Below are 21,944 nucleotides of genomic sequence, written 5' to 3' on the forward strand. Positions count from 1 at the left end.
TTTAAAGACACATAGATTTAAAATAAATCAATGAAGGAAAATATACCATACTAATCCAAAGAAAGCAATAGTAGCTGTATTAATTCAGAAAAAAACAAACTGCAAACTATGGACAGTTATCAGGATTAAAGTACATGATGATAAAAGACTCAATCCCCAAGAAGACATATAATCCTTAATATGTATGTACCCAACTGAAAGTAAAAATGCATGAGACAAAAAAACAATAGAATTGCAAGGATAAATAAATGAATCTCTAACATATTTGAAGGCTTCAATACCCAGCTCTTAAGAAGTGAACACATCCAGCATGCAGAAAATCAGAAAATCAGGAAAGACATAGTGAAACTCAGCACCATCAATCAACTTGATATAAGTGACATCTATAGACTACTTTGAAAATGACCATAGAGTTCACATTCTTCTCAAGCTCACTTGGAACATTCAACAGATTAAACCACATTCTGGGCCATAAAACACATCTTGACAAAACTAAGAGAATAGATATCATACGATGTCTGCTCTCAAACCACCATGGAATTAAACTAGAAATCAGTAATAAAAAATAACTGGAAACCCTGAAATAATGGAGATTAAATAGCATCAGTTCAGTTCAGTCACTCAGTCTTGTCTGACTCTGCGACCCCATGAATCGCAGCAGGCCTCCCTGTCCATCACCAACTCTCGGAGTTCACTCAAACTCACGTCCATCGAGTCCATGATGCCATCCAGCCATCTCATCCTCTGTCGTCCCCTTCTCCTCCTGCCCCCAATCCCTCGCAGCATCAGAGTCTTTTCCAATGAGTCAACTCTTCGCATGAGGTGGCCAAAGTATTGGAGTTTCAGCTTTAGCATCAGTCCTTCCAATGAATATTCAGGACTGATCTCCTTTAGGATGGACTGGTTGGATCTCCTTGCAGTCCAAGGGACTCTCAAGAGTCTTCTCCAACACCACACTTCAAAAGCATCAATTCTTCGGAGCTCAGCTTTCTTCACAGTCCAACTCTCACATCCATACACGACCACTGGAAAAACCATAGCCTTGACTAGACGGACCTTCATGGGCAAAGTAATGTCTCTGCTTTTGAATATGCTATCTAGGTTGGTCATAACTTTCCTTCCAAGGAGTAAGCATCTTTTAATTTCATGGCGGCAGTCACCATCTGCAGTGATTTTGGAGCCCAAAAAAATAAAGTCTGACACTGTTTCCACTGTTTCCCCATCTATTTCCCATGAAGTGTTGGGACCAGATGCCATGATTTTCGTTTTCTGAATGTTGAGCTTTAAACCAACTTTCTCACTCTCCTCTTTTACTTTCATCAAGAGGCTTTTTAGTTCCTCCTCACTTTCCATAAGGGTGGTATCATCTGCATATCTGAGGTTATTGATGTTTCTCCTGGAAATCTTGATTCCAGATTGTGCTTCTTCTAGTCCAGTGTTTTCATGATGTATTCTGCGTAGAAATTAAATCAGCAGGGTGACAATATACAGCCTTGACGTACTCCTTTTCCTGTTTGGAACCAGTCTGTTGTTCCATGTCCAGTTCTAACTGTTGCTTCCTGACCTGCATATAGGTTTCTCAAGAGGCAGGTCAGGTGCTCTGGTATTCCCATCTCTTTCAGAATTCTCCATGGTTTAATGTGATCCACACAGTCAAAGGCTTTGGCATGGTAAATAAAGCTGAAATAGATGTTGTTCTGGACTCTCCTGCTTTTTTGATGATCCAGTGGATGTTGGAAATTTGATCTCTGTTTCCTCTTCCTTTTCTAAAATCAGCTTGTACATCTGGAAGTTCACAGTACACATTGCTGAAGCCTGGCTTGGAGAATTTTGAGCATTTCTTTACTAGCGTGTGAGATGAGTGCAGTTGTGTGGTACTTTCAGCATTATTTGGCATTGCCGTTCTTTGGGATTGGAGTGAAAACTGACCTTTTCCAGTCCTGTGGCCACTGCTGAGTTTTCCAAATCTGCTGGCATATTGAGCTAATTCAGACTTTAATTGAAGAAAGTAGGGAAAACCACTAGACCATTCAGGTATGACCTAAATCAAATACTTATGATTATACAGTGGAAGTGAGAAATAGATTTAAGGGAGTAGATCTGATAGATAGACTGCCTGATGAACTGTGGACGGAGGTTGGTGACATGGTACAGGAGACAGGGTTCAAGACCATCCCATGGAAAAGAAATGCAAAAAAGCAAAATGGCTGTCTGGGGAGACCTTACAAATAGCTCTGAAAAGAAGAGAAGCAAAAAGGAAAGGAGAAAAGGAAAGATATAAGCATCTGACTGCAGAGTTCCAAAGAATAGCAAGGAGAGATAAGAGCCTTCCTCAGAGATCAATGCAAAGAAATAGAGGAAAACAACAGAATGGGAAAGACTAGAGATCTCTTCAAGAAAATCAGAGATACCAAAGGAACATTTCATGCAAAGATGGGCTTGATAAAGGACAGAAATGGTATGGACCTAACAGAAGCAGAAGATATTAAGAAGAGGTGGCAAGAACACACAGAAGAACTGTACAAAAAAGATCTTCATGACCAAGATAATCACGATGGTGTGATCATTCACCTAGAGCCAGACATACTGGAATGTGAAGTCAAGTGGGCCTTAGAAAATATCACTAAGAACAAAGCTAGTGGAGGTGATGGAATTCCAGTTGAGCTATTTCAAATCCTGGAAGATGATGCTGTGAAAGTGCTGCACTCAATATGCCAGCAAATTTGGAAAACTCAGCAGTGGCCACATGACTGGAAAAGGTCAGTTTTCATTCCAATCCCAAAGAAAGGCAATGCCAAAGAATGCTCAAACTATTGCACAATTAAATAACATGCTTTTAAATAATACATGAGTCAAAGGAGAAATATCAAGAGAAATTTAAAAGTAAAATTAAAATGAAAACTAAATAAAAATAAAAGCACAAATTATCAAAATATGTGAAATGCAGTAAAAGCATGCATTAAATGCTATGTTATAATGATTTTGTCACCGTTTTCATTTCTTTAAGAGAGATGGGATTAAAAGTTTCTGGTGCTATGAATAGAGGAAAATCTTCAATGTTTGATTCACTCTAATCAGCCTTTAAATAACATTCTAATTGTTCATAATGGGACAGAAAAATATCAGCATCAATTGATGTTGAAGGAGAAGTAAGGAAAACCCTGACTAGTTTAAAAGAATAAGCAGAAAAAAGAGCCAGACACAAAAATCATCAGAGGTAGTTGGAAGAGCTCTCCCTGATATTCATGATGAAGCGGTTCTGTAAATTCCACCAGAAAGAAATTCAATAAAGAGGTGAATAAATAGAATTCAAACATTGACCTCCAAACCCAACTTTATTGCATAGAAATGAAATTTCAGAGGATTATGAAGTGACCAGATGTGGAGAACCATTTCTTATGCACAATGCCACTATTTTGTTGCTCAGGATAACAAAAGAATCAGTCAGTCAGTCAGTTCAGTTGCTCAGTCGTGTCCAACTCTTTGTGATCCCATGGACCACAGCATGCCAGGCCTCCCTGTCCATCAACAACTCCTGGAGTCCACCCAAACTCATGTCTGTTCAGTCAATGATGCCATCCAAGCATCTCACACTCTGTCGTCCCTTTCTTCTCCTGCCCTCAATCTTTCCCAGCATCAGGGTCTTTTCAAATGAGTCAGCTCTTTGCATCAGATGGCCAAAGTATTGGAGTTTCAGCTTCAACATCAGTCTGTCCAATTAACACCCAGGACTGATCTCATTTAGGATGGACTGGTTGGATCTCCTTGCAGTCCAAAGGACTCTCAAGAGTCTTCTCCAACACCACAGTTCAAAAGCATCAATTCTTTGGCACTCAGCTTTCTTTATAGTCCAACTCTCATATCCACACATGACCACTGGAAAAACCGTAGGCTTGACTAGACGGACCTTTGTTGGCAAAGTAATGTCTCTGCTTTTCAACATGCTATCTAGATTGGTCATAACATTTCTTCCAAAGAGTGAACATCTTTTAATTTCATGGCTGCAGTCACCATCTGCAGTGATTTTGGGGCCCCAAAAAATAAGTCAGCCACTGTTTCCACTGTTTCCCCATCTGTTTCCCCACTGTTTCCCCACTTCTCATGAAGTGATGGGACCAAATGCCATGATCTTAGTTTTCTGAATGTTGAGCTTTAAGCCATCATTTTCACTCTCCTCTTTCACTTTCATCAAGAGGGTATTCAGTTCCTCTTCACTTTCTGCCCTAAGGGTGGTGTCATCTGCATATCTGAGGTTATTGATATTTCTCCCAGCAATCTTGATTCTAGCTTGTGCTTCATCCAGCCCAGCATTTCTCATGATGTACTCTGAATATAAGTTAAATAAGCAGGGTGACAATATGCAGCCTTGACATACTCCTTTTCCCATTTAGGACCAGTCTGTTGTTCTATGTCCAGTTCTAACTGTTTTTATTTACAAAACTTATGGCAATGTTCGATACTTAAGTGCCAGTACACATTATTCAGTGATGACACCTTCAATATGGTACTAACACAGTCCATTCAGTTACTTACTATGCACAATGCAGTTTGGGTTATACTATGGCATTAATTTATGTGCTAACAATGAGAAGATGAAAGGAAAGTATTTGCATTTGCACAAGAAAGAAGTCTTGACATCAACCCTTCACTGGGTATGATGGATTTCAAGGTTGTAAATATGAATGCAATTTGATTACTACCAAGAAATGCACAAGGAAATGGATGCTTATTTTACTTTTCACAATCACAGTAGTGAAAAATATGTTCTTTGGGTGTAACGTGGAAATATATGACAGTAGAAAATGACTCTCATAAGGGTGCATCCACACTGTTTGGATTTCCATTTATGCCTTTGGAAAATAGAAATTAAATTTTGAGTACATTGTGGAGAATGCATAAAAAAATTTAGATGACCTGGTGGATTATGTTGAGAGACTATATGTCTGTGTAAGATGTGGCAGGGGCAAAAGATCAGAAGCTCCAAGATTCCCACCAGAAATTTGGACTGTTTCTACATCATTACTGAACAGTGATTATGGAATGAACAGTGCTGAGGAAGGCTGGTATAGCAAATTCCACAAGCTGATAGTGCATCATCCTTCAGTTTTGAGATATATTGAAGAATTAAAAGATGAATAGCAAAGCAAAGAACAAGTTATCACTCAGTTTCTTGGTGTTTACATTCTGGTATGACAACCAAATTCATGATGATAGACAAAAATCAGATTTTACAACTGAAATTGTTAACATATATAACAAATATAAAGCCAATAATTAGGTCAAAATATACTTGGGAGTGATTCCTCATTGAATTAAGAGAAACTCTGCCAAAATTCATGGGTAAGAACAAGAATAAATGTGAAACCCCAAATTCATCATGAATTACAATAAATATACTGTAAATAAATTTAAGCATTTAAAATTGAATGTTAGTGTTATTTGTATTTTTAACAAATCATGGACCAGATATTTCAATGGATGTTTTGGACAGGACCAATTTCAAGGAACTTTTCAGTGTGGACCAAATGGCTCAATGGATATTTTAGACAGAAGTAAATATCAGAGATATTTTGGTGAAGTAAAATGTTTAATTATTTAATGAATCACAGACTAAGTGTTTCAGTGGATGTTTTGTTTCAATGTTCAGTTATTATGAAGAGATTATACTAATTCTCTACATTCTCTTTCAGAGGATAGAAAAAGAGGAAACACTTCCTACCTCAGTCTATAAAATCTGTATTACCTTATTTAAATATGTGTGTGTGTGTGTGTGTGTGTGTATGTGTGAATTAATAACTGAAGACCAATATCTCTCATGAACATAGATACAAAAATATTCAACAAAATATTGGAAAATCAAATCCAACAATGCATAAAAAGAATTATACACCACAAACAAGTCGAATTTATTCCAGATAAGTAAGGCTGTTTTAAACAGTTGAAAATCAATTAATATAATCCATCAGATCAACAGGCAAAAAAAGAAAATCACATGATCATACCAAAAGATGCAGAAAAAAGGATAAGACAAAATCCAGAATCTATATATGAAAAATACTCTCAACAAACTAGGAATAGAGGGGAACTTTCTCAACTTGATTAAGTGTAACTATAAAATACCTATAGCTAACATCATTCTTAACTATGAGAATCCCAAACTCACCTCATTACTATCAGATCACATCAGATCAGTCCCTCAGTCATGTCCAACTCTTTGCGACCCCATGAATTGCATCACGCGAGGCCTCCCTGTCCATCACCAACTCACGGAATTCACTCAAACTCATGTCCATCGAGTCAGTGATGCCATCCAGCCATCTCATCCTCTGTCATCCCCTTCTCCTCTTGCTCCAATCCCTCCCAGCATCAGAGTCTTTTCCAATGAGTCAACTCTTCGCATGAGGTGGCCAAAGTACTGGAGCTTCAGCTTTAGCATCATTCCTTCCAAAGAAATCCCAGGGCTGATCTCCTTCAGAATGGACTGGTTGGATCTCCTTGCAGTCCAAGGGACTCTCAAGAGTCTTCTCCAACACCACAGTTCAAAAGCATCAATTCTTCGGCACTCAGCCTTCTTCACAGTCCAACTCTCACATCCATACGTGACCACAGGAAAAACCATAGCCTTGACTAGACGAACCTTTGTTGGCAAAGTAATGTCTCTGCTTTTGAATATGCTATCTAGGTTGGTCATAACTTTTCTTCCAAGGAGTAAGTGCCTTTTAATTTCATGGCGGCAGTCACCATCTGCAGTGATTTTGGAGCCCAGAAAAATAAAGTCTGACACTGTTTCCACTGTTTCCCCATCTATTTCCCATGAAGTGATGGGACCGGATGCCATAATCTTCGTTTTCTGAATGTTGAGCTTTAAGCCAACTTTTTCACTCTCCACTTTCACTTTCATCAAGAGGCTATTTAGTTCCTCTTCACTTTCTGCCCTAAGGGTGGTGTCATCTGCATATCTGAGGTTATTGAGATTTCTCCCGGCAATCTTGATCCCAGCTTGTGTTTCTTCCAGTCCAGCATTTCTCATGATGTACTCTGCATATAAGTTAAATAAACAGGGTGACAATATACAGCCTTGACGAACTCCTTTTCCTATTTGGAACCAGTCTGTTGTTCCATGTCCAGTTCTAACTGTTGCTTCCTGACCTGCATTCAAATTTCTCAAGCGGCAGATCAGGTGGTCTGGTATTCCCATCTGTTTCAGAATTTTCCACAGTTTATTGTGATTCATACAGTCAAAGGCTTTGGCATAGTCAATAAAGCAGAAATAGATGCTTTTCTGGAACTCTCTTGCTTTTTCCATGATCCAGCGGATGTTGGCAATTTGATCTCTGGTTCCTCTGCCCTTTCTAAAACCAGCTTGAACATCTGGAAGTTCATGGTTCACATATTTTTGAAGCCTGGCTTGGAGAATTTTAAGCATCACTTTACTAGTGTGTGAGATGAGTGCAATTGTGTGGTACTTTGAGCATTCTTTGGCATTCCCTTTCTTTGGTTTGAAGTGAAAACTGAACTTTTCTAGTCCTGTGGTCACCGCTGAGTTTTCCAAATTTGCTGGCATATTGAGTGCAGCACTTTCACAGCACCATCTTCCAGGATTTGAAATAGCTTGACTGGAATTCCATCACCAGCACTAGCTTTGTTCGTAGTGATGCTTTCTAAGGTCCACTTGACTTCACATTCCAGGATGTCTGGCTCTAGGTGAGTGATCACACCATTGAGATTATCTTGGTTGTGAAGATCTTTTTTGTACAGTTGTTCTGTGTATTCTTGCCACCTCTTCTTAGTATCTTCTGCTTTTGTTAGGTCCATACCATTTCTGTCCTTTATTGAGCCCATCTTTGCATGAGATGTTGCCTTGGTATCTCTAATTTTCCTGAAGACAGAATGTGGTCCACTGGAGAAGGGAATGGCAAGCCACTTCAGTATTCTTGCCTTGAGAACCCCATGAACAGTATGAAAAGGCAAAATGATAGGATATCTAAAGAGGAATTCCCCAGGTCGGTGGGTGCCCAATATGCTACTGGAGATCAGAGGAGAAATAACTCCAGAAAGAATGAAGGGATGGAGCCAAATCAAAAACAATACCCAGTTGTGGATGTGACTGGTGATAGAAGCAAGGTCCAATGATGTAAGAGCAATATTGGATAGGAACCTGGAATGTCAGGTCCATGAATCAAGGCAAATTGGCAGTGATCAAACAGGAGATGGCAAGAGTGAATGTCAACATTCTAGGAATCAGCGAACTAAAATGGACTAGAATGGGTGAATTTAACTCAGATGACCATTATATCTACTACTGTGGGCAGGAATCCCTTAGAAGAAATGGACTAGCCATCATAGTCAACAAAAGAGTTTGAAATGCAATACTTGGATGCAATCTCATAAATGACAGAATGATCTCTGTTTGTTTCCAAGGCAAACCATTCAGTATCACAGTAATCCAAGTCTATGCCCCAACCAGTAACTCTGAAGAAGCTGAAGTTGAATGGTTCTATGAAGACCTACAAGACCTTTTAGAACTAACACTCAAAAAAGATGTCCTTTTCACTATAGGGGACTGGAATGCAAAAGTAGGAAGTCAAGAAACACCTGGAGTAACAGGCAAATTTGGCCTTGGGATACGGAATAAAGCAGGTCAAAGGCTAATAGAGTTTTGCCAAGAGAATGCACTGGTCATAGCAAACACCCTCTTCCAACAACACAAGAGAAGACTCTACACATGACATCACCAGATGGTCAACACCAAAATCAGGTTAATTATATTCTTTACAGCCAAAGATGGAGAAGCTCTATACAGTCTATACAGCTCTATACAGTCAGTGAAAACAAGACCAGGAGCTGACTCTGGCTCAGATCATGAACTCCTAATTGCCAAATTCAGACTTAAATTGAAGAAAGTAGGGACAACCACTGGACCATTCAGATATGACATAAATCAAATCCCTTATGATTATACAGTGGAAGTGAGAAATAGATTTAAGGGACTGCATCTGATAGATAGAGTGCCTGAAGAACTATGGACGGAGGTTCATGACATTGTACAGGAGACAGGGATCAAGACCATCCTCATGTAAAAGAAGTGCAAAAAAAAAAAAAAATGGCTGTCTGGGGAAGCCTTACAAATAGCTGTGAAATTAAGAGAAGGGAAAAACAAAGGAGACAAGAAAAGATATAAGCATCTGAATGCAGAGTTCCAAAGAATAGCAAGGAGAAATAACAAAGCCTTCCTCAGTGATCAATGCAAAGAAATAAAGGAAAACAACAGAATGGGAAAATGCTAGGTAGTTGGTTAATAAATTACAAGAATGCTTTTCACCCAGTGAAAGTATTTCTAGCAAATGCTAAGAGTCAATGTGTACAATAGCATACTGTAGTGTATAGTATGCTAGCTATTATGTGAAAGATGAGGATGAGAGCATATATTTATAAGCACATTCAGTTATACAAATATAAAATACATGTGGAAAATAGCCATATAAAGTAATAATATAGGTTGCAAGGAAAGACTAATGTAGAGATCAGATATGGCAAGTGGACTTTTTCACTCTTTATCCTTTCATATCTTTTGAATTTGAAGTATGTAAATGTATTACATCAACAAAATATACTAATTAAATATTTTAAAATTCCATGTATGATGTGTGGACCATGTAATATACTAGCAGTAATAAATGCTTCATCACATTGGAAATCTGTTTATTCAAGCAGGTATATTCATTTACAATTCTGCCTCTCTCTTCGATATTTAAAAGATAACTTGTGAATACATTGAACCCATATAATCCAGGAAAATGCCCTGATTTTATGGTTAGCTGATTAGCATTCTGAATTCCATCAACAAGTTTAAGCCCTTTTCATGTAACATTATATTTTCATAGGTTCTGGGAATTAAATGTAGACAATCTTGGTGGGGTCATTCTTTTGCCTCCTGCAATAGGCAACTTTTGGAAATATCTCCATTTATATACACTTTGCTCTTGTGTAAAATGGTGATACTAAAACCTCAAAAACAATTTAGGTTTGAGCTTTTTCTGCTTCATGGAAGTCTCAGTTGTTCTATATTAAATAACACAGAGTTAGAAGTCAAGAGAGGCATAGCTACCAACCACGGGTAGGTGTCACCTTCCTGAGATGAAACCTTGAGCTATGTCCTTCCATTTTCTTGAGCTTTGATTTCTTACACTCAATATGAGAATAAAAATATGTACCTCATGGCTGTTGAGAATTAAGTGAAATAATGGGCTTCCTTTGTAACTCAGATGGTAAAGAATCTGCCTAAAGTGAGGGAGACCTGTGTTCAATCTCTGGGTTGGGAAGATCCCCTGAGAAGGGAATGGCAATCCACTCCAGTATCTTGCCTGGAGAATTCCATGGACAGAGGAGCCTGGCAGGCTACAGTCTGTGGGATTGCAAAGAGTTGGACACGACTGAGTAAGTAACACACAATATATATAAAGCTCAAGAGACCCAGTGGTGAAACTATTTCAATTTAACAACATAAATGAATCTTAATGTTAAATTTTTAAAACTTGTAGAATGCATATGTTATATCATGATTTTTATGTACTCAAAACACAAACAAAATTTTCATGTTTAAAGAGACACATATGTACAGCAAAACTATACAGAAAATCAAAGAATTATAAACATGGAACTTAGAATCATGGTTGTTGCTGGAGTTGCATGGGAGAGAGATTCTTAGAGAAGCATATTAGGCACAGTTACCAAAATATTCTAATTAAGTAAGTGGGTAAATTTACAGAGGATGGATTTATAGCTTTATTATGACAATTCCAAAGTTATAAATAGGCTATCACTACCTATCTATCCTGTGTTCACAGTATGTTATGGAATAAAATATATTTAATTAGTAATTTAAAAAAATTCAAAATACTATAATTAGAATGAGTAATTATAAAATAATCTGCTAGAACAGAAATGTCCACTTATTGAGTAAAAATAATCATTCTATTACCTTCCTAATGTATAAATTAGCATATTATTTATTTAAATATAATGAGAATAAGACTGATACAATAGCAGTAGAAAATTGAATAAAATCAAGTATTCTTAGAGGAATGTTGGTTCCATTCATTTAATATTCTCAAATAATACATTTCATGAAATTATGAATACTTTTCTTGATTCTAATTTCCTCTTTTGGAATGGATCCTACAGTCTTATTCACTCCTGGTAAATTTTATTGGATTCACCCCATAGTAAATCCTTGTGAGTGAACTCAGCATACACTTGAAAGTAGGAAAAGAAAAATGAACCTAAAGAAAATTGACCTGCATCCTTCAACTGACTTTGAAACAACCACAGAGCATTTTAAAAATTAAGTTTAGAGCTATTTATCGCAGTGAGAAACCTAGAAAGAAAATGCTCTTTACAGTAAAAGGAGGGGGGAAAACTGACTCCAAAGAAACAGAATAAAAGCTTCTTATCAATAAAAATGATCTAATTACTATTGTCAGGATCATCTTTTATGTAGCACCTCAACACTCAAGAGAGAACACCATCTGGGCAGATATCATTTCAATGGTGAAGGTAACCTAGCTGAAATGGCAGCAATAAAATCTGCTTTCCAGATCTTTCTGATTAAATACTGTAGTTGAAATTCACTCAGAATTGTTAGGGAAACCACTGAAGTTCATTCATTAATCCTTAAAAGTTTCATCCTGAAATCCACAAATTGTTTGAAGTCTCTTCTGTACTATAATCTGATTCATGTTATACATCCTTAATTGAACTGTAATTGTCTGCCTTTTTCAGTGATATAATTAAATCAGAATGACTCAACTCTGACTGAAGAAGCATGTGGCTTTAGTTCCTCTTTCGTTTTTAAAAGATTGCTGGTTTGTCAGTGAACTGAAATCTGTGGGGTTGGATTAAGGCAAATAAATGTGACTTCCAAAAGGAAATGAGTTGCCAAATAAATGGATGGCCTTTGCTAAGTCTTCCTCTGGTGTAGAACTGCTCTGAGATATTTCTACTATGTGAGGTTTGCTGAGTTTATTACTAATAAAAGATTCTATTCATGGAGTTATTCTATCTTCTTTCCCTCCAGAATCAGAGTTTGATTTGAAAGTATGCCAGTGATGATTTGGAAACTCAAATTGTGGTCAAAATTGTGAACATGTACGAATGCCTACCAGCTACATTTAGCACTAATATTCTAAGTCACGTGCACAGCAAAGACAGATAATTCTCCCTTTGAGAAAATAGGGAAAAGGCCTATTTTCCCAAGCTTTTACTTTCTTGTCTTGCTACCACACACACACCTCACAAACACAATTCCACCTTTCTGTTCTTATTAATATATAGCTTAAAAAAAAAAAAAAAAGATGGACTTTTCCTAAACTGGATTATTGTCTCCTTTTTGAACCGGTTGACTTTGAACTTGATAATGGTTCTTAAGGTATGCTTATGAAGAAGAATAATCCAAACACAGATTCTACTAATAACTGCCAAACAGAATCATTTACTACTTTTCATAAACTAATCAACCAGTCATTTTCTTTTCCCTTAGCCTTCAAGTTTAGTTTAATCATGGTCTTGGATCAGTTGTGTTTTCAGTCAGTGCAATAAGTACCCTACATACAAATGAATTCTATTCTTAGAGCACATTCACAGGTCCAGGAACAAAAAAAAGATCCAAGATATGCTGCATATGAGACTCTCTTTATGATTCAAAGAAATGAAAGAATTGGAAAATGGAAAAATATATTCTAATTAATTAGTAATCAAAAGAAAACAGGAGCAGCTATACAAATAAAGTAAGTCCCCTAAATATGAATGAGTTCTGTTCTGAGTGTGTTCATAAGTCCAATTTGTTTGTAAGTCCATCAAAGTTAGCCTGGGTACCCAACTAACACAATCGGCTATATAGTACTGTACTATAATAGCTTCATAATACTTTTCTCACAAATATTACATAAAAAACAAGCAAAAAATAAAAACATGTTTAATCTTACAATACAGTGCCTTGAAAGATACAGTAGTACATTACAACAGCTGGCATACAGGGGTTGGCATTGAGTGAGCAGGCAGGAAGAGTTATTGACAAGTAGGGAGAGGAGGTGGAAGATGGTAGAACTGAAAGATCCTCAACAAAAGGAGATGGAGGGCAAGCTGCAATTTCACTCACACCTGGCATTGGTGGCCCAGGTTCTGGTTCCTTGCTGGATTCAATCCTATATACCCTCTTGAAAAAATGATCCAGTGATGTCTGGGTGGTAGCTCTGTTTTTCTCATCACAGATGACCCAGTAGCACTGGATTGAATTCTGAATAACAACTGCAACCTCCGTGTACCTTTCTACATTCAGGTCCTGTTTCTCAAAACCTAACAGTGCCTCCTCAGATAAAGAAAATCCCCTTGCTCTTTCTGCATCATGAATGTCTTCAGTTTGTCAGTTACTTCTTCATTCTCTTGTCTCTCTTCATCCTTCTTGGTGCCTGGCACTCCTTAGCAGCACTAGCTATAAGCATCACTGTTTTTATGGTTACTTTTGGACATCCTGGGCTTGAAATAAAGATGCTGCACTACTGTTCTCTATACAGTACTGTCCAGTAAAGTACACAAAAGCACTACCATTATGGAGGATGCACACACCTGACAACATGCAACAGATACGTGAACTAACTTGTGTGATTGGACATGTGAAGACATGTTTGCATCCTTGAAAGTTCTCAACTCAAAGGTTCATATGTAGGGGACTTACTGTATAAGTAAGGAGATCTTTCCAATATTGAGCAGGCTTAAAAAATAAAGCAAAATCAGCATATTATGTCTTAATACCAGAAAGCAAGATTCCACCTATCTTCCTCCCACACTGTACATTAAAGCTTGAGAAACAGGGTCTCTGCCTTACCAGTTCTTCTCAAGAAAGTCTAGCTGTCAAACCCTGTTTAGATCCTGGGTGCCCGCTCCTACTCCTTTTCTTCTTAGAATTCCATTCTCCTGAGACTGTCTATGCATCTCTGCTCACATGGACTGCTCTGTCCTTGTGTAGTTTTGCCTGTTGGCAACTACCTGTTACTTCTTATTAAACTCTAACACGTTCACTGCTGGTATGAACCATCAAGTCATCTGTCATATCTTCTGGATGAAAAGAAAGTGTTAGTTTCTCAGTCATGTCTGACTATTTGCAACTCCACAACTATAACCTGCCAGGCTCCTCTGTCCATGGAATTCTCCAGGCAAGAATACTGGAGTGGGTTGCCATTCCCTTCTTCAAGGGGATCTTCCCGGGCCAGGGATCAAACCTGGGTCTCCTGAATTGTAGGCAGATTCTTTACCACCTGAGCAACCAGGAAAGCTCCTAATCTTTTTGGTTATCAGCAGCTAAATTGAACTTCATATCTGACTGATCCTAGTAAACATCACTATTTTCTTAATATCTGACTCCTCTGATCTGTTCTGTCCCATCATTCATTGACAGAACTTTAAAGCACATTTCCAAAAACCATTTAATCAAGTGTTTCTATTTGAATTGTGTAGATAATTGACTAACTTTTCAATTTTAATACATGTCCATTGGACAACATGGATGTTATGAACAAGCTCTAGGGTGTGTATTAAAAATCAGTTTCATCCAACATGTGCACTAGCTGGAGTTACACAAGAGATAAGAAAATAGTCCTGCTCTTAAGAAACTTTGTACAATGATACAAACAATATGGTAGCAAAATAAATTATCATAATGATTTTAAGTATTGATGGTTTTTAATAATATGAAATAGCAAACCAGGAAAAGATGAGAGAAACAATTAAGTATTAGCAGTCAACAAGGGCTCAAATAATTAGGAGACACTAGCTTTAGGGCAATCCAGAAAGATTGTTCTAAGGGAGAGAATAGCAAATGCAACATTTCAGAAGGAAGCATTAAAAAAGGTTAGATCATATGTGTCATTAAAAAGTTATAGCTTGAAATGAGGAAGCTGACATTCAGATTGACACAAAATAATTCTAGAAAAGAGCATAAGATTCATTAATATTAAATCTCATTAATAATATTAAATAACAAATTTCTTTAAGAAGAGCAAAGAAATTTGGAAGTTTGAAGACACACTCAGAATAATTATTGTTCTCAGATGGTATTCAGACTTCTAAAAGTCCATAAAAGACAGTTTATTGTTGCTATTTTTATCACCTTTCCTTTGTGTTTTTTCATCTTCATTTTGTTCTATAATTAATTTTCTCTCCAGGAAAATGTGCATGACTACTCTGAAATGTCACAATAGGCTTCCGTTTCAGTAATTCCATATTACATGTGGTACAGCTGAAGATAAGCATGAATAAAGAGAAAGCACCTGATATAAACTATAGGAGTCCTCTGCTTTACTTAGCCTGAGTGACCATGGAAGTTTAGACAGCAGTGACTTAAGTTTGTAATGATTAAACATTGATCATCACCTTTCATTTCAGAACTACCACCTTGACGCTATTATACATTTATACTAAATGGACAAGATACTCCAATTTTTATTTTCTTTGACAGTTCCCTGAGAAATGTTTAAATCTAAACTGAATGTGTTGGTGAATAGCAGTGGCAGCTGGACTATCTTTAAAATGTAAATGGTAAGCAATAAATCGCCCTTTCTGTCTTTAATCACAGCTAACTTAAGTTTATAAGTAGCATTAAGAGATGTTATACTAGTTTAATCATGATGCTAGACAAATTCGAGTTCAATTACAGCTTTTGCCACTTCTATGCCTCTACTTATTAATACCTACCTATCATTCTACCTATCATAATCTATCCATCTACCTTTCAACCTACTGTAAATATTCAATACTGATTATGACAATCACATGAAAAAAAATATCCAGTTATATCTCTTTATTGCACAAAGGAGAAGAATTCAAGGACATGGCCAAATTCATAGGCCTAACTTTTGGGGGATAATCCATAGCCCTCTTAGCCCTTCACAAATGTATCAAGATAATCTGATGACTGTCTTTACCATTGAGCTGCCAGGGAAGCCCACTCTATAGGTCTGCTGCTGCTGCTAAGTTGCTTCAGTCGTGTCCGACTCTGTGCGACCCCATAGATGACAGCCCAACCGGCTCCCCCATCCTTGGGATTCTCCAGGCAAGAACACTGGAGTGGGTTGCCATTTCCTTCTCCAATGCATGAAAGTGTAAAGTGAAAGTGAAGTCGTTCAGTCATGTCCGACTCTTCGCGACGCCATGGACTGCAGCCTACCAGGCTCCTCCGTGAATGGGATTCTCCAGGAAAGAATACTGGAGTGGGTTGCCATTGCCTTCTCTGCTATGGACTATTAATTCTTTGTCTCGTTTATTATTTTCTTAAATTTCTTGAAAGATTTTGTTGAGGAAATCGAGTTGTTAATATAACTATCTGAATTTTACTCATTCCAGCCTTGTGATATCCTTTAGCACTTCTCCTTTGTATTTCCTTCTTGCTAAACCAGAGACTTGATAATATTCAGATTTAAACATTTTAGTGAGACTATTTCTACTATCTATCTGCCTTTCTTTTTGCAGTGTTAGCACACATAGTTATCAATGCTCAAATCCATGAATTTTTAGAAGTTGAAAAATTTTATACTTTAAATCTATGGTTATTTATTCATTACTGGCTAGAAAATACTTTAATAAACATTTTATCAACTGTTGCATTAAGCCAATGTAAATATTATGTAAAAAAGGAAGATTAAAATCTGACTTCTGTTAATTCACCAGTTTTGAAATAATGAGTTGCTCCCTAGAATCCTCTGAAAGTGAAATTGAGTTCACTTTTCCTCTTCTTTGTTAATATGAGTCATCTATGATTTTAATATATTTTACTCATTTTAACTTCTTGTAGTTATTATTCTCATCAATTCACTAATTTTGCTATCGTAGTTTATTCTCAGTGGCACCTGTGTTCCTTTGCATAATCTAGTGGTCTTTAAGAGTTTTCTAGTATTATTGCCAAAAGTTGTGGTCTGTCTTCTTACAGCTCAAAAGCGAATAAAGAGGCCTGGTTGGTGGAAAGGAAAGCTTGCGTTACTTGAGACGTCGACAATGGGGGAAACGATAATGGACTCCTGTCCAAAAGCCAACTCTCCTCCCACTGATAATCATCGGGCAAGAGTTTTTACAGGTGAAGGGAGGGTCAGTCAGTTCAGTCACTCAGTCGTGTCCAACTCTTTGTGACCCCATGAATCGCAGCACGTCAGGCCTCCCTGTCCATCACCAACTCCCAGAATTCACTCAACTCACGTCCATCGAGTCAGTGATGCCATCAAGCCATCTCATCTTCTGCCGTCCCCTTCTCCTCCTGCCCCCAATCCCTCCCAGCATCAGACTCTTTTCCAATGAGTCAACTCTTCACATGAGGTGGCCAAAGTACTGGAGTTTCAGCTTTAGCATCATTCCTTCCAAAGAAATCCCAGGGCTGATCTCCTTCAGAATGGACTGGTTGGATTTCCTTACAGTCCAAGGGACTCTCAAGAGCCTTCTTCAACAAAACAGTTCAAAAGCATCAATTCTTTGGCACTCAGCTTTCTTCACAGTCCAACTCTCACATCCATACATGACCACTGAAAAAACCATAGCCTTGACTAGATGGAGCTTTGTTGGCAAAGTAATGTCTCTGCTTTTCAATATGCTACCTAGGTTGGTCATAACTTTTCTGCCAAGGAGTAAGTGTCTTTTAATATCATGGCTGCAGTCACCATCTGCAGTGATTTTGGAGCCCAAAATATTAACATCTGACACTGTTTCCACTGTTTCCCCATCTATTTCCCATGAAGTGATGGGACCAGATGCCATGATCTTAGTTTTCTGAATGTTGAGCTTTAAACCAACTTTCTTACTCTCCTCTTTCACTTTCATCAAGAGGCTTTTTAGTTCCTCTTCACTTTCTGCCATAAGGGTGGTGTCATCTGCATATCTGAGGTTATTGACATTTCTCCTGGCAATCTTGATTCCAGCTTGTGCTTCTTCCAGCCTAGGGTTTCTCATGATGTACTCTGCATAGAAGTTAAATAAGCAGGGTGACAATATACAGCCTTAACGTACTCCTTTCCCTATTTGGAACCAGTCTGTTGTACCATGTCCAGTTCTAACTGTTGCTGCCTGACTTGCATACAGGTTTCTCAAGAGGCACGTCAGGTGGTCTGGTATTCCCGTCTCTTTCAGAATTTTCCACAGTTTATTGTGATCCACAGGGTCAAAGGCTTTGGCATAGTCAATAAAGCAGAAATAGATGTTTTTTTCTAGAACTCTCTTGCTTTTTCCATGATCCAGCAGATGTTGGCAATTTGATCTTGGGTTCCTCTGCCTTTTCTAAAACCAGCTTGAACATCTGGAAGTTCACGGTTCACATATTGCTGAAGCTTGACTTGTAGAATTTTGAGCATTACTTTACTAGTGTGTGAGATGAGTGCAATTGTGCAGTAGTTTGAGCATTGCCTTTCTTTGGGATTGGAATGAAAACTGACCTTTTCCAGTCCTGTGGCCACTGCTGAGTTTTCCAAATTTGCTGGCATTTTGAGTGCAGCACTTTCACAGCATCATCTTTCAGGATTTGAAATAGCTCAACTGGAATTCCATCACCTCTACTAGCATTGTTTGTAGCGATGCTTTCGAATGCCCACTTGACTTCACATTCCAGGATGTCTGGCTCTAGGTGAGTGATCACACCACGGTGATTATCTTGGTTGTGAAGATCTTTTTTGTACAGTTCTTCTGTGTATTCTTCCACCTCTTCTTAATATCTACTGCTTCTGTTAGGTTCATCCCATTTCTGTACTTTATTGAGCCCTTCTTTGCATGAAATGTTCCCTTGGTATCTCTAATTTTCTTGAAGAGATCTCTAGTCTTTCCCATTCTGTTGTTTTCCTCTATGTGCATAAATAGCACTGTCAGGTCTGGCAGTCATCTTGAAGTTGGTCACTGGTGGTCCAATCAGCCTCATCTTGATTGTTTAAGTACAGTTAGTCTTTAGTTCCAGGGTTGGCTTCTTCCCATTTCTTTGAAGCCAGTTCTCAAAATGGTGGTAGCTTATGTCATGGCTACAGTCTGGTCCTCATATACTTAACTTTTGCCACCTGGTGGGGGTTTCACTATCTATAAGACAGCTCATAGGATATAGCTCAGAATATTAGGTATAGCCCTGAAAGAGGACCTAAATATCCTTGATTATGGTTAATGAGTACATTATTATTATTTGGTCTCCTTTGACAATTTTCCTTTGTTTCTACATGTTCTCACTTCTCTGACTAAGCTTATTCTTTGGCTAAAGGTTTTCATAGACAGAAGATAGGCTCAGGACATGGGGAGCAAGGACCACAGGGTCCTGCTTCTTTTCAGTATGACAGCATATTCTAAGCCCTTCATGAATACTTCTGGCACCAGATGTTTAATTAGCTATTTCTTCATGAAGTCTGGTTTCTTTGGTGAAAGAAAGTGTGCTCACTGCTACAGAGTTGGTCCCTTTCTGAGCTTTTTTGGTAATACAAGCTTGCAAATATGTCCTTTGTTTACAACATAGTTTGAGTTCACAGTCCTGATTTCAAATCAGCACTTTGGGATTTTTATTTAATGGGCATATGTTTTTGGTTATATTTGTTATGATGGTTTTTAACCATTTGAACCTCTCTCTGTTTTCTAGAAACTACTCATTATTTGCTGATTCTGCTTTAGTTATATAACAGAACTCAGAACTGGAATCCATATAGTACTTAAATAGTTCCTACCACAGCACATACTATAAAAAATGGCACAAGCTCCCATGTGCTCATTTTTTATTCTGGAACAGTTGAGGAATTCCTCCATGACATGCCCAAGAGTGCTTATAATACATTCTAGCAAATCTTAATAGTTGACTCAGAGTCTGGACCTTGTCAAGTAAAATGCTTTCACTGAGGATTTTACTAAAAGTCTTCCTGGAACGTCCTGGACTAAGAAGGTTATGATTCTAGGATAGAGTGGAATATTAGAATATCTTAGGTGTATCTTGTTTCCCAGTTATTTCACCATCCATATGAAACAGCTTTTCCTGATGTGGTTTACCATTTGTAGGTTTGTAGCAGCAGAGTCAGAGAAGGCAATGGCACCCCACTCCAGTACTCTTGCCTGGAAAATCCCATGGATGGAGGAGCCTGGTAGGCTGCAGTCCATGGGGTCGCTAAGAGTCAGACACGACTGAGCGGCTTCACTTTCACTTTTCACTTTCATGCATTGGAGAAGGAAATGGCAACCCACTCCAGTGTTCTTGCCTGGAAAATCCCAGGGACTGGGGAGCCTGGTGGGCTGCTGTCTATGGGGTCGCACAGAGTCGGACACGACTGAAGCGACTTAGCAGCAACAGCATTGGCAGAGTAATATACATATGAAACAATCAAATATTTAATTACAGTACTTGTAGTTAAAATAATATCTGTTTTACTTTTTTTAGTCTTCAGTATGTAAAGAGGGTATTTATGCAAAGAAGCAAGTAGAATGGAGAAAGCTAGGAAAGATGGAGCTTTCCTAGAAAATATGGAAAATTAAATGTGGAAGAGACTTAAATCACTTAAAACACTGTTCAGTCTTTCTAATGTCCAGTTATACACAGGATCACATAATGAAGTTAATAAATAAAAATTTATGCCTAGGCTGTACTTTTAGGGCCTTTGACAGATATGAGTACTTTTAAAGCTTTTCAGATAAATCTAACATGCCACCAGAGTTGAGAATCAATAATGTACTCCAAGGTCTTCGTAAGGTAACTGGAGCCTAAAAAAGTGTGCATATATATACATATATATATACACACACACATATAAAAGCCAGTCTTATGCACAGGCCTATGTATCTTGTAAGCCTCATATGACATGTCACTTCTTAATGCCTTTTTAATTTCTCGGCTGGGTAAACTATATTTTTTTCCTTTTGTTTAACTGTTCATGTATGGTCATCACATGTACTAGATACTCATGCAGTAAGTAGGGAAACATTTCCAGCAGGGAACACTGGACTGAACTTGGTGACAGTTCTCTGGCTGATTTCCCCTGGCAGTCCCTCCTATCAGGCTCTGTGTTGGCAGAGTTGTGCATGGAAGCAGTTTCAGAGATAACCAGCTTCTACTAATCGTGCTGTTTCCTACCCTTTACACCTTAGGTGCATCACACTAATAAAAGGCTTTGTACTTCTCAGCCTTCTCTGCATCTTCTGGAAATATACTAGCTCCTGTTAACTTATAGAATGTAATAATAACAAAAGGAAATGACCATATGTAAGAAATTATGGTATTCTCAGCAAGGATTTTCACAGCTTACGAACAGAAAATATAGCCTAAATCTGCTCATTTCTTGTGGACTCTTTTCCTCTTTTTTGATTCCTTCTTGCTCTACTTAAATATTTGCATACTTAATCTTATAAAGCTTAGGGCATGTATTTGTCATCTTGCTAGAGTGAACCATATATGCTACAAATATTGGAATGATACTGGAAAGAAGTGACAAAATTGGAATGACAGTTTAATAGCTATGGATTTTTTATTTTTTTTATTCAGATGTAACTGATATATAGCATTCTATTGTTTCAAGTATACAACATAATGATTATATATATACACATATATAGTGAAATGACTATAACAATCTCTAGATAATATCAATCACCACATAGTTACTATTATTTTTATCACGATGACAGGTTTTAAGACCTACTCTCTTCAGTTCAGTTCAGTTCAGTTGCTCAGCCTTGTCCGACTCTTTGCAACCCCATGAATTGCAGCACTCCAGGCCTCCCTGTCCATCACCAACTCCCGGAGTTCACTCAGATTCACGTCCATCGAGTCCCTGATGTCATCCAGCCATCTCATCCTCTGTCGTCCCCTTCTCCTCCTGCCCCCAGTCCCTCCCAGCATCAGAGTCTTTTCCAATGAATCAACTCTTCGCATGAGGTGGCCAAAGTACTGGAGTTTCAGCTTTAGC

This window comes from Bison bison, unplaced genomic scaffold (genome assembly GCF_000754665.1).
Source record: "Bison bison bison isolate TAMUID 2011002044 unplaced genomic scaffold, Bison_UMD1.0 scf7180017864163, whole genome shotgun sequence".
Taxonomy (NCBI): Eukaryota; Metazoa; Chordata; class Mammalia; order Artiodactyla; family Bovidae; genus Bison; species Bison bison.